The following is a 12,172-nucleotide window of genomic DNA, read 5'->3' as shown; positions in this document are numbered from 1 at the left end:
CAGTGAAACTGACAGTTTGCCAAGAACACTGTTCAGATTGGTGGATGTGCCCAATTCCTGAGTTACAGGCACTGGGGATCACTCATTTTTAAAAAGGAATGTACAGTGCATCCAGAAAGTACCCACAGCGCTTAACTTTTGCCACATTTTATGTTACAGCCTTATTCCAAAATGGATTCAATTCATTTTTCTTCTCAACATTCTACAGACAATACCCCATAATAACAATGTGAAAGAAGTTCATTTTGAAATCTTCGCAATTTATTAAAAATTAAAAAAAAAACAAAAAAAAAAAAACACATGTACATAAGTATTGACAGCCTTTGCCATGACACTCAAAATTAAGCTCTGGTGCATCCTGTTCCCACTGATCTATACAAGGTCCCACAGTTAACAGTGCATGTCAGAGCACAAACCAAGCCATGAAGTCCAAGGAATTGTCCGTAGACCTCCGAGACAGGATTGTATCAAGGCACAGATCTGGGGCAGGGTACAGAAAACATTCTGCAGCATTGAAGGTCCCAATGAGCACAGTGGCCTCCATCATCTGTAAATGGAAGAAGTTTGGAACTACCTGGAATCTTCCTACAGTGGGCCGCCCAGCCAAGATGAGCGATCGAGGGAGAAGGGCCTTAGCCAGGGAGGTAACCAAGCACCAGATGGTCACTCTGACAGAGCTCCAGCGATCTCTGTGGAGAAAGGAGAACCTTCCGGAAGAACAACCATCTCTGCAGCACTCCACCAATCAGGCCTGTATGGTAGAGTGGCCAGACAGAAGACACTCCTCAGTAAAAGGCAAATGGCAGCCCTCCTGGAGTTTGCTAAAAGGCACCTGAGGGACTTTCAGACCATGAGAAACAAAACTCTCTGGTCTGATGAAAAAAAGATTGAACTTTTTGGCCTGAATGCCAAGCGTCATGTCTGGAGGAAACCAGGCACCGCTCACCACCTGGCCAATACTATCCCTACAATGAAGCATGGTGGTGGTGTCAGCATCATGCTGTGGGGTTATTTTTCAGCAGCAGGAACTGGGAGACAAGTCAGGATCGAAGCAATGTACATCCTTGATGAAAACCTGTTCCAGAGCGCTCTGGACCTTAGACTGGGGTGACGGTTCATCTTCCAACAGGACAATGACTCACATAACAAAGGAGTGGCTACAGGCCAACTCTGAATGTCCTGGGGTGGCCCAGCCAGAGCCAAGACTTGAACCCGATTGAACATCTCTGGAGAGATGTGAAAATGGCTGTTCACCGACGCTCCCCATCCAATCTGATGGAGCTTGAGAGGTACTGCAAAGAAAAATGGGAGAAATTGGCCAAAAATAGGTGTGCCAAGCTTGTAGCATCATACTCAAAACGACTTGAGGCTGTAATTGGTGCTATAGGTGCTTCAACAAAGTATTGAGCAAAGGCTGTGAATATTTATGTATATGTGTTTTTTTTTAATAAATTGCAAAGATTTCAAAACAAACTTCTTTCACATTGTCACTATGGGGTATTGTTTGAATGTTGAGGAAAAAAATTGAATCCATTTTGGAATAAGGCTGTAACATAACAATGTGGCAAAAGTTAAGCACTGTGAATACTTTCTGGATGCACAAATGACTTCCTAAATTTCATTTTCCGGAATTGCAATGTTATGCAGTTAAAGTGTTACTAAACTCACAACAGTAAAATCAGTCTGCATATGCGTTAAAGCATGCTTGTTATGCTCACTGTGGAACCTAAAGGGTTAATTTTCCGCATTATGTAAAAAGACTGTTTGATCCAGTCTTCTCTGATCTTCCCCTTCTTCCACACTCTCCAATCCATCTGCTCATAGTACAGAGCCCTAGGAGTCACTCTGCACATGCTCAGTTTGGTGTGTATTGCTAGAGAGTTTGATTAGCACAGGGCCAGTCAGCACTGTTCAGACAGAGGGTCAGGGGTCACGCAGCCTCAAAAGACAGTCGGAGGAAAGTGAAAACTCCTACAAGGTTTACCAGTGCTCAGCTGGACACTGATAGAAGTCACAAGACTGCCATGTACTGATGAGAAACTGTTTGCAAGAGCTGACAGGGGAGAGAAGCACAAATACAGCCATACAGTTACAGTTAACCCTTTGACTGCCCCACATGTTAACTCCTTCCTGCCCAGTGCCATTAGTACAGTGTCAGTGCTTTTTATTAGCATTGATCACTGTACTGGCGTCACTATGGATGTCAGTTGACACCAAGTCAGTTCCCCCCAGTGTCAGAATGCCCACTGCAGTCCCGCAATAAGTTGCTGATCGCCACCATTACTAGTAAAAATAAAAAAAATCCTAGTATATATACACACTACCATTTGCAGATGCTATAACATGTAAACCAATTACATGCATTGAGTTTTTTTTTTTTTTAGCAAAGACATGTAGCCGAACACATTTTGGCCTAAATTTATGAAAAAATTGTTTTACTGCACATGTTTAATAGCAAAAAGTCAGTTTTCTTTTCAAAATTGTTGGTCTTTTTTTGTTTACAGCGCAAAAAATAAAAAACCACACAGGCTATCAAATACCACTGAAAGAAAGCTCTATTTGTGGAAAAAAAAAAAAAGGAAGGGGGGTAAATTCCCTGGAGGGCAAATATGAGCCTAGAAAATGACAGAAAAAATCCTCTTACCAATAGAGTAAAATGAATATATATATATTAAACAGTGCAGCGCTATAAATGTGAATAAATAAATATATCTCCCAACCTATAAAATACCCCAGTGTACAAAAGGGTTAAACTATTAAAAGTGCAACATGTATATTCCCACCGGGAATAAAAAAATATGTGAATGTGATCCGTGTCGTATCAACACTCAAAATCAAAACCATCAAATAATCACTCTGCCGTAAATAAATTTAACACAATAATACAACACGTCAAATGTCCATAATATGAGCCTAGGGTTCTTCTAGTAACCAGATGTCCTGCCAAGGCTGACCAAGTGGAAGGCAGGCAGGGGAGATGGTTGCTGCATAGTTTTACCCAGTTAGACAAATATGCCAAGTTTCCATGTTTGGCTAACAGGACCCAGCTGGTACTGCAAGTCATTACTTGCTGGCAATTCCATTCTTCCCATGGGTATACATCCAGAACTCCTCGAATAGTAGGATTACCCACATCTTTCCACATGTTCATGTATGTAAAACAACATTTGCTGGAGCCAAAACTGCATCAGCAATTCATGCATTATGTTAATAATTTGATATATATTTCTTAGAGATTGTAAAATCCAAGGAGCAGGGCCCTCCTAACCCTTGAAAAAAAAAATTTGGAAGCAGCGAGGTACAGCTTAGGTGGCAGTTTAACTGCTTTAACATCTTCCGCCATATGCAGCATGTCAAAAAATAATCTGAAAGTGATGCCTGTAACTTTAAGTGGAAGATATGATACATGCATACTTTTCAGATATTCATGTGCTAAATATAACCTTAAACAAACAGCTCAGTCACTACAGTAGAGCTTACAATTTAAGCAAAGAAAAGATCAAAAAATTATTACTGTATATTGGTTAAATGCCACAGATTTTCACTTTACAAATTGGGATGGCCTTCCTATACAGGTATTATATCAATGCTTTGAAAAGTTAACAGAAAGAAAAAAGAAATTAAAATAAAAATTCAAACCAAGATTTGAGCTAGAAAATTACAATAAATCTAGCAGTTAATGTCATCACCCCTTAAATGTTTACACTCACAATTTAAAATTAAGCTTTGAAATGAAAAACCTACCAGATCACAACTTTAGTTCCTCATGTGGGCCTAGAACATCCTGACCTGCTACTCTAGTGTCCCTCAAAGGAAAAGTCAAAGAATAGAATACAGCCATAGCTAAAGCCCAGAAGTGACTAACAAACTATTCTATGCCTGAATACATGAGACAATTTTCACAGCATTAGAAAGTTGAAAACGCAAAAAGGAATTTAGACAAGGGGGCAAATTGTAAAGAAGTGCTATGGCCTAGTTCTGAAGATACCACTACTCTAGTAAAGGGGTTGCAAAGTTTGTTTTTTCTTAGAATTCAAATAATAAACATGTTATACTTGCCTTCTCTGTGCAATGGTTTTGCACAGTGGACCCCGTCAGCGCTCTCGGCTCCAAGTGCCACCATAGGTAGCTGCAAGGGGGGGGTGCTGGTGGAGGAGTAGCTTTTGAAAGTCTTTTTACCTTAAAGCAGAAAATGCATTAAAGTAAAAGAAAACCTTTTTTCCTTTATAACCACTATAAGTGTTACTGCACTGCTTCACAAAATGTGTTTTACATTCAGCTTGCTTCAGTATTTAAAGTGTTCCTAAATCCACAAAAGTAAAATCTGTCTGTATATGCAGTAAAGCATGCTTGTTATACTTACTGTGGAAACAAAGGGTTAATCCATTGCATTGTGTAAAAATACGGTTTGATCCTGACTTCTCTGATCCTCCCCTTCTTCCAATGCCCCCCTCTTATCTCCTGAGAAGATATATCGTGTGGAGACACAGCACATGCTCAGTTTGGTGTGTATTGCTAGGTTTTTTTTCTTGTGAGAGTGCATGTGATCAGCACAGGGCTAATCAGCACTGTCTAGAGGTCAGGAGTTCTGCATCCTCCTAGCCCAGAAAGAAAACTCATCCTACAAGCTTTACCAGTGCTCTGCTGAACACTGATAAAAGTCACTAGATTGCTCTAACTGCTGATGGGAAAAGGTATTTACCAGTTTATGTTTGCTAAAATAAATTGCATTTCTGTGTATTGTGGGAGACCAGATATAGTGAATGCAGGGTCCTGGGTTTAGTAACACTTTAAAGTGGAACTGCACTGCATCTTCATACCACAAATCAAAAACAAACTCCTCCATCCATGTCTCCATGCTTTATTTTGCTGATTTTAACCGCTTCCCGACTGCACTATAGCAGAACTACTGCTACATGGCGGCAGGGTTGTGCAAAATCACATAAATACACGCGAGTTTGTACTTCTGGGTAGGGGGCGTGCGCACGACACCCTACCAGCGCCGCCATTGGCAGCTACAGCTGTATCACCGCTTCCCAGCCAGATATTTACCGCCGGCACCCGGCAGTTGCAGAGGAACACTGACAGAAGAGGTCTGTATGTGAACAATACAGATCTCTCCTCTGACAGCACCAGCACGCTCCTTTGTATTGCTCTGTATAGCAGAGCAATACAAAGCAGCATGCTTACATAGTCAAGCACATACAGACTAAATAGTAAAACAGCACACAGTTAACCCTTTGATCAATCCTAGATGTTAACCCCTTCCTGCCCAGTTTCATTAGTACAGTGTCAGTGCTTTTTATTAGCACTGATCACTGTATTAGTGTCAGTGGGGATGTCAGTTCTCACCCAGTGTCAGAATGCCCGCCGCAGTCCTGCTATAAGTCGCTGATCACCACCTTTCCTAATATTAATGCCCGCTGCAGTGTATATACACACCATTTGTATATGCTATCATTTTTACGTTAACCAATTAATTTACACATATTTGGATTTTTTTTCCTTTTCCCGAGACCAGAAAATTATGTCAAGGGTTCCTCTGCGTTAAAAAGGTTGAGAAAGGCTGACCTATACATTAGTCCTTTTTTTTTGTTTAAAGGTTTGATGTGGATGGGGGAATCCTCCCATCGTATTCCGACAGCAGAGAAACCGTCCCGCTGTCAGAATACACTGATCAGCACTGCCAAACAAAATACCAACAGGCTGTTCAACTTCTGTACAACCAACCTACCCATATGTGAATTAAAATTTGTCCATTCCCTGATAAATCAGATGAATTTTGATCCATGTAGGGCCAGCTTTAGGCTGATTTTAGCATTCGGTAAATAAAAGTTTGTCAACTTGGTGAGCAAAAGGCATTAATGTGTCAAATTAAATTTATATAATTTTTTTCCAGTTTTCTTTTGGTAGTATTTGATCACCACTGGGAATTTTTTAATTGCAAAAAAAAAAAAAAAAAGAAAAAAATAATATGTTTCTACTGTTATAAAATCTATCCAATAAAGTCAAAATTTCTTCATCTTAGGCCAAAATGTAAAAGTTAAAAAAAAAAAAAATCCCAATAAAGTGCACATTAGTTTGTGCAAAATTTATAGCACCTACAATGAAATTATATAGTCATGGTCAAATATATTGGAACCCCTGCATTTGTCAGATAATGCACCATTTCACCCAGATAATTTTTGCAATTTCAAATGTTTAGGCATTCTCATATGTATTTTTGTTTGTATCGGTATGACAAAATAAAAATGGAGAAACAAAAAGCCAAATCTGACATATTCCACGCAAAACTCCAAAAACTGACTGGACAAAATTATTGGCACCCTCAAATTAATATTTGACATACCACCCCTTGAAAACAAAATAACTGAAATGATTTTCTTACACCCCTCTACTGTATTTTTGGACTACTTTTCTTTCGCCAACTGCTCCAAGTCTCTCAGATTGGAAGGGTTCCTTTTCCCAACTGCTGTTTTGAGATCTCTCCACAGGTGCTCTACAGGATTGAGATCTGGACTCATTGCTGGCCAGTTCAGTACTCTCCAGCACGTTGCCCTAAACCATTTCTGGGTACTTTTTGACATGGTCCTGCTGTAAGACCCATGACGGAGACCCAACTTTCTGATACTGGGCCCTACATTGCACCCCAGAATTCTTTGATAGTCTTCAGATTTTATAATGCCATGCACAGGGTCAACGCCACAACATCAGTGAACCTTCATTATGTTTGACCTGTATTCTCTTCTATAACCCACTTTATCTCTGCCCTATAGCAGGATTACTGCTACAGGGTGGACTCTATACACACACACACGTGATTCGAGCTCCCGCCATCATCATGGGCTGGGGGTGTGCGCGCTTGATCAATCATCAGATTCAGGCCAGTGAAGTTTGACCTGGATCTGCTGATTGATCCCTGCCCTATCACAGATCTTCTGGTACTGGTGTTTACATTTACACGGCTACAGGAAATTATGCAATCTTCTCTCCCTGGGCACATTCCAAAGAAAGCAGATCTATGCGAGTAAAAATGGCACATTTTTACAATAAAAGCACAGCTAGGTCACATTTAACCCTCTGATCACCCCCCAGTTAACCATTTCACTGCCCTGTCACCAGTGTCATTAGTACAGCGTACAGATTTTTTTTTAACTAATCACTGTATTAGTATCACCAGTGACTTCAGATAGCGTTAGTGTCCCTCCCAGATAACATCAGATTGCCCACCACTACACCAGTCATCACATTTAACCCTTTGATTGCCAGGAACACACTCACAACACAATAAACCTTCATTGCTAGTTTAATGTCTGAAACGGATCAATATGCTTGACCAGATCAGAACTATACCAGCATTCACAAAAGTATAGTGTCCCCAAAAACAGGATCAGCCCCGTCATCTGGCAGCACCTGTGTTTAGCTCCTACGCGTAACACCCCCCTCCCCCAGCAAGTGCAATGTCAGTAGATCACTGTCACTTATACAGTGCACACAAAACCACAGTGTAAGCAGAATTAGGCCTGATCTCTGCTAGCACTTTCAAGTAATTGTTTTTGTAGTGATTCAAGCAGTCCCCGACAGCCAGGTGCTCTTTTTCCTGCGAGTCGCACTAGGTACCTATAAATTTAGTGGCCAAATTGTCCAACAAAAGGTACTCTAGTGAATAGACCTATAGGATTCTGAGCATGTCAGATGAGAGCGAAGGGAAAGCCTCACTGACAGTATCAGGCTCAGAATACAAACCTCTAGACAGCAGTGGCACCCAGACAGATGTTGTAGAGGTCCCTCCTAAGGTCAGGCGTACCTGACACCATTCCCAGGTAGCTCAGGTGGTACAATTGCATGATGATTCTCATATGCAGCAGAGTGCCAGTACTAGTGCTGCTCTACCTTTTGGAGAACTGGCGAGCACCAGCGGCCTAGTACATCCTGGCCTTATACATACTAGCACTGCAGTATCACTTGGTGATGTGGCGAGTCCCATAAGTTCAGTACAAGCTGGTGTGGTGGCTAGCACAAGTAGTGTCCCACAGCCACCAAGAATTGGAACACTGTCCCATAGAGGGCTTCCAGATGTGCTTGCAAATCCTGATTGGCAGCCCACAATTTCTGCAGCTTCTGTACTTCCCTCAAGCAATTTATTTGCACAACAATTTATCGCCGCCAACCTAAATTCAAACCTTGCCAGGCCATTTGCATGGAAACCTATTACGGTTTCCAAATTTAACGGTTTTTTGGGTTTAACTAAGAAAAAAAAAGTGAATTGCGGTTGTATTGGTCCAGACCCAATTCATCATATGCTCATGTTCTCTGCTGCCATGGCCAGGCACAGATATGAGAATATAATGCAATTTATGCATTTAAATGACAATATACTGTCATCCTCAGGGTGAGCCTGAATTTGACCAGTCCCACATAATTAGGCCCCTTGTAAATGACCTTAACCAGAAATTTGCAGATGTCTTTACTCCACAGCAAAACATCTGTGTTGATGATTCCCTCAGTTTTTCTTACCGCCTTGCATTCAAACAATTTCCAGCAAGCATGCCAGATATGGGGTCAAAATATATAAGACCTGTGAGAAAGCAGCAGGCTATACATGCAAGTTTCGGATTTTATGGGCGAAAAGATAGTCACGTGAAGCCCCCCGGATGCCCAGACTACATAAGGTGCAGTGGCAAGATAGTTTGGGACTTGGCGTCACCCTTTTTCCATATGGGGTACCACTTATACTTGGACAATTTATTTTCAAGCGTTCCACTATTTAGACATTTGTACACTCTTGGAATTGGCGCATGTTGCACCATGCGACCTAATCGTCAGGGCTTCCCCCAACGGCTTGGAAAGGGGGAAAAGCCTGCTTGAAAAATTATGAATTGCTCGCAGTGAAGTTCGAAGGACAAACTGAATATTTTCAACCTGTCTTCCATTCACAAATGATGAAGCCATACTTAGTTTCTCGAAAAGCCAGAAACTGGTACAAAAAAAAAAAAAAAAAAAAAAAGTGTGTTTATTTTTTTATTTCAATTCACTCTATAGAACACATTTGTGCTTTACAAAGCAACTGGATGTAGTGAATCCTTCCTAAAATTCCAGGAAGAAATAACCACAGCCCCTGTATCCAGAAGGTGTTGTGGCCCAAACCCCCAACCCAGATGCAGTTAGCTAGCTGCATGAGAGGCATTTTCCTGTTGCCATTCCCGGCACCCCAAAAAAGATGTCGGGTCTGTAGCAGACAGGAAATTAGGCGTGACAGCCACTTTTTTTTGTCCCTCCTGTCCTGGCCAACCTGGTCTCTGCTTCAAAGGCTGCTTCAGTCGCTACCATACACTAGTGGACTATTAGTATAGATTACAGCACGGCACAGTCTAGGGTACACATTTACACAGGGTCTCGAAAGAGGTTAGGTAGTCAGGAAACTGCCTTTCGCATTTTGAGAGACCCCAACATCTGGAAGTTCAAATGTTAAAAAAAAAAAAAAGTTGTTTTATTGTCGAATTACTGTTTTCCTGTTACGGTTTTATTGTTAACCGTTGCCGTTTTCTTTGCAAGAATGTCATTCAGCCGCAGCACCGATCTGTTTATTTGGACAAAAGGGTCTTGCTCTCAGAATTTAAGTCAGTGAGTGCACCGCTGTTGTATGAGATTTTTCAACTGCAGTTAGGTTCTTAGCTTTTTGTTCAGCCTATCGGCTGAACGAAGGAAAAAAAATAAAATAATTTCATGTGTGCTCACCATTAGAAGTGGGTGGATGCAGGGCAGTATATTATAATGGTATTATAATGGTGGGCATACCACACACTTCTGGCAGAGATTTCTTCAGCCCACAGGGCTGCCTTCATCCTGGTATCTTTCTTCAGCCGGCGATCTGCTTTCATGTAAAAGCAAACCTAGTGGCTAATTAACTGCAGGATTGCTTTTCCAAGCAGCAGGAGAAGATGAGCACGCGCCCCCCCCCTTTCCTCAGGCAATCCCATGCCATCGAGGGAACCTGAGAATGCAGTCAGTGTTCCTGCCAGTTGACCATAGAGCTGATTGGAGCCAATCATATCTATAGTCTAAGACAGGGGTACTGAATTCAAATTCAAGGAGGTCCCGGTAACCAAAATTTTCTTCTGGCCGAGGTCCGAATCTCAAGTTTGTGCTAAGACTATGATTTTAGTCACTGTATGCCTATCAAAAAATGCGAAATTTACAATTTGTAACAATTTATATCAGGTGTCTCCATCGGCGTGCCTCCTTGCATCAGGTGTCTTCTTCAGAGTGCCCACTTACATCAGGTGTCTCCATCACATCAATTTTCCCAATCAGAGTGCCCCATTTACATCAGTTGTGGCAATCAAAGTGCCCCTTTCCATGAATTTCCCCATCAGTGTGCCCCTTTACATCGTGTGCCCATTAGAGTGCCCCATTCCACAATATGCGCATATCACAGTGCCCCCTTAACATATAATACCCATCAGCATGCCCCCTATTTTATGCTAAGGGGCACGCTGATGTACACTGTTAGGAGGCGCACTGATAAACATTTTATGTTAAGGGACACGTTGATGGGCACATTTTATAAAATGTGTGGGCATAAAATGTGCCCATCAGCAAAGTGTCCAGAGAATTACAGAGGCCCACTGATGAAGTACACACATTGCATAACGTGAAGACAGACAGGGAAGCTGGAGATGGCAGAGGTAGCAAGCTGCAGGGGATGGGGTGCGGCGCACACATGACTATAGCTTGCGGGCAGGCAGGGACACGGCATCAGGAGCAATAGCGAGCAGCAGGGGGCGGGGCACACACGTGACATCATTGGTTGCTGGGATGCCCACGTTCCCAGCAACCAATGACTGCTAAGCAGTGGGGATCTGCCATTTTAGACAGGCGGGCTGACGGTTCGGATGGTTGGCATTTAATGACCGCTGGTGTAAGAAATCGTAAGCTATGAGCATTTCATCACTTCAGTTTCGCAGGATATAAAACAGCACCATGCATGTGAGGTATCACCGCGAACGTCAGATGGTGGGCAGTAATTCTTGCACTAGACCTCCTCTGTACATCTAAAAATGGTAGCCTGTAAAGGCTTTAAAGCATTGCCTACGGATATTAAAAATGTATGCAGTTTGTCATTGCGCGGGGCGTGCGCAGTTTTAAAGCATGTCACGCTTAGTATCTATTTACTCAACATACCATCAACTTTTATATTTTACCAAACAATTGGCCAATATATTTTGTTTTTGTGCATTAAAAGAAAAAAAAAAACAAAAAGTATTTTTTTCCCCAAAACATTTTTATTTGAAAAATCGCTGCGCGAGTACTATGTGACAAATTTCAGCACCCACCATTTTATTCACTAGGGTGTCTGCTTTTAAAAAATATATAATGTTTGGGGGTTCAAAGTAATTTTCCTAGCAAAAAATACAGATTTTTTTTTTCATATGAACAAATGAGAAAAGGCTTGGTCTTCAAGTGGTTAGGAGAGAGTGATGTGTGGCATAAACGTCTAATGCTGGGTATAAAATGTGCCCCCCCATGATCCCTTTTTTGGAAAGCAAATACCCCAAACTATTTGCAGACAGGCTTGTTGAGTCAATAGAAGGAGGTCCCGGTAACTAGAATTTTTTTTTTTCTACCACAAGTTTTTGGAAAATGACCAAAAAAATTTTTTTTTTGCACAAAGTTGTAACTTAAATGATATTGCTCACACATGCCATGGGTATATGGAATTACACCCCAAAAATACATTCTGCTACTTCTCCCAAGTATGGGGATACCACATGTGAAAAACGTTTGGCAGTCTAGCCGCGCACAGGACCCCAAAATCCAATGAGCACCTTCAGGCTTTTAAAGGGCTTTATTTCCTCATACTTTCTAACTATCACAGTCTCGGAGGCCCTGAAATGCCAGAATAGTACAACCCCCACCAAATGACCCTTTTTGGAAAGTAGACAGCCCAACGAATTTGATCAGAAGCACGGAGAGTATTTTTCAGATCTTTGTTTGTTGCCACAAGTTTTTGGAAAATGAAGAAAAACAATATTTTTTTTTTTTTCAAAACCTTGTGAAAAAGAATGAGATCTGCAAAATACTCACCATGCCGCTTTTTAAATTCCTTGGGGTGTCTACTTTCCAAAAAAGGGTCATTTGGGGGGTGGGGGGGGGGGGGGGTTGGTGCTAT

General features: G+C 41.6%; 1 protein-coding gene across 1 annotated transcript in view; it reads right to left on the bottom strand.

Moving 5' to 3' along the window:
- Positions 1–12,172, bottom strand: part of XPO1 (exportin 1) — an 82,864-nt gene that overhangs the window by 53,898 nt on the left and 16,794 nt on the right. The window lies entirely within an intron of this gene.

The sequence above is a fragment of the Staurois parvus genome, unplaced genomic scaffold (assembly GCF_062004578.1).
Source record: "Staurois parvus isolate SC_StPar_1 unplaced genomic scaffold, SC_StPar_1.0 ptg000070l, whole genome shotgun sequence".
Classification (NCBI taxonomy): domain Eukaryota; kingdom Metazoa; phylum Chordata; class Amphibia; order Anura; family Ranidae; genus Staurois; species Staurois parvus.
This window is presented reverse-complemented; position numbering and strand designations above follow the sequence as displayed.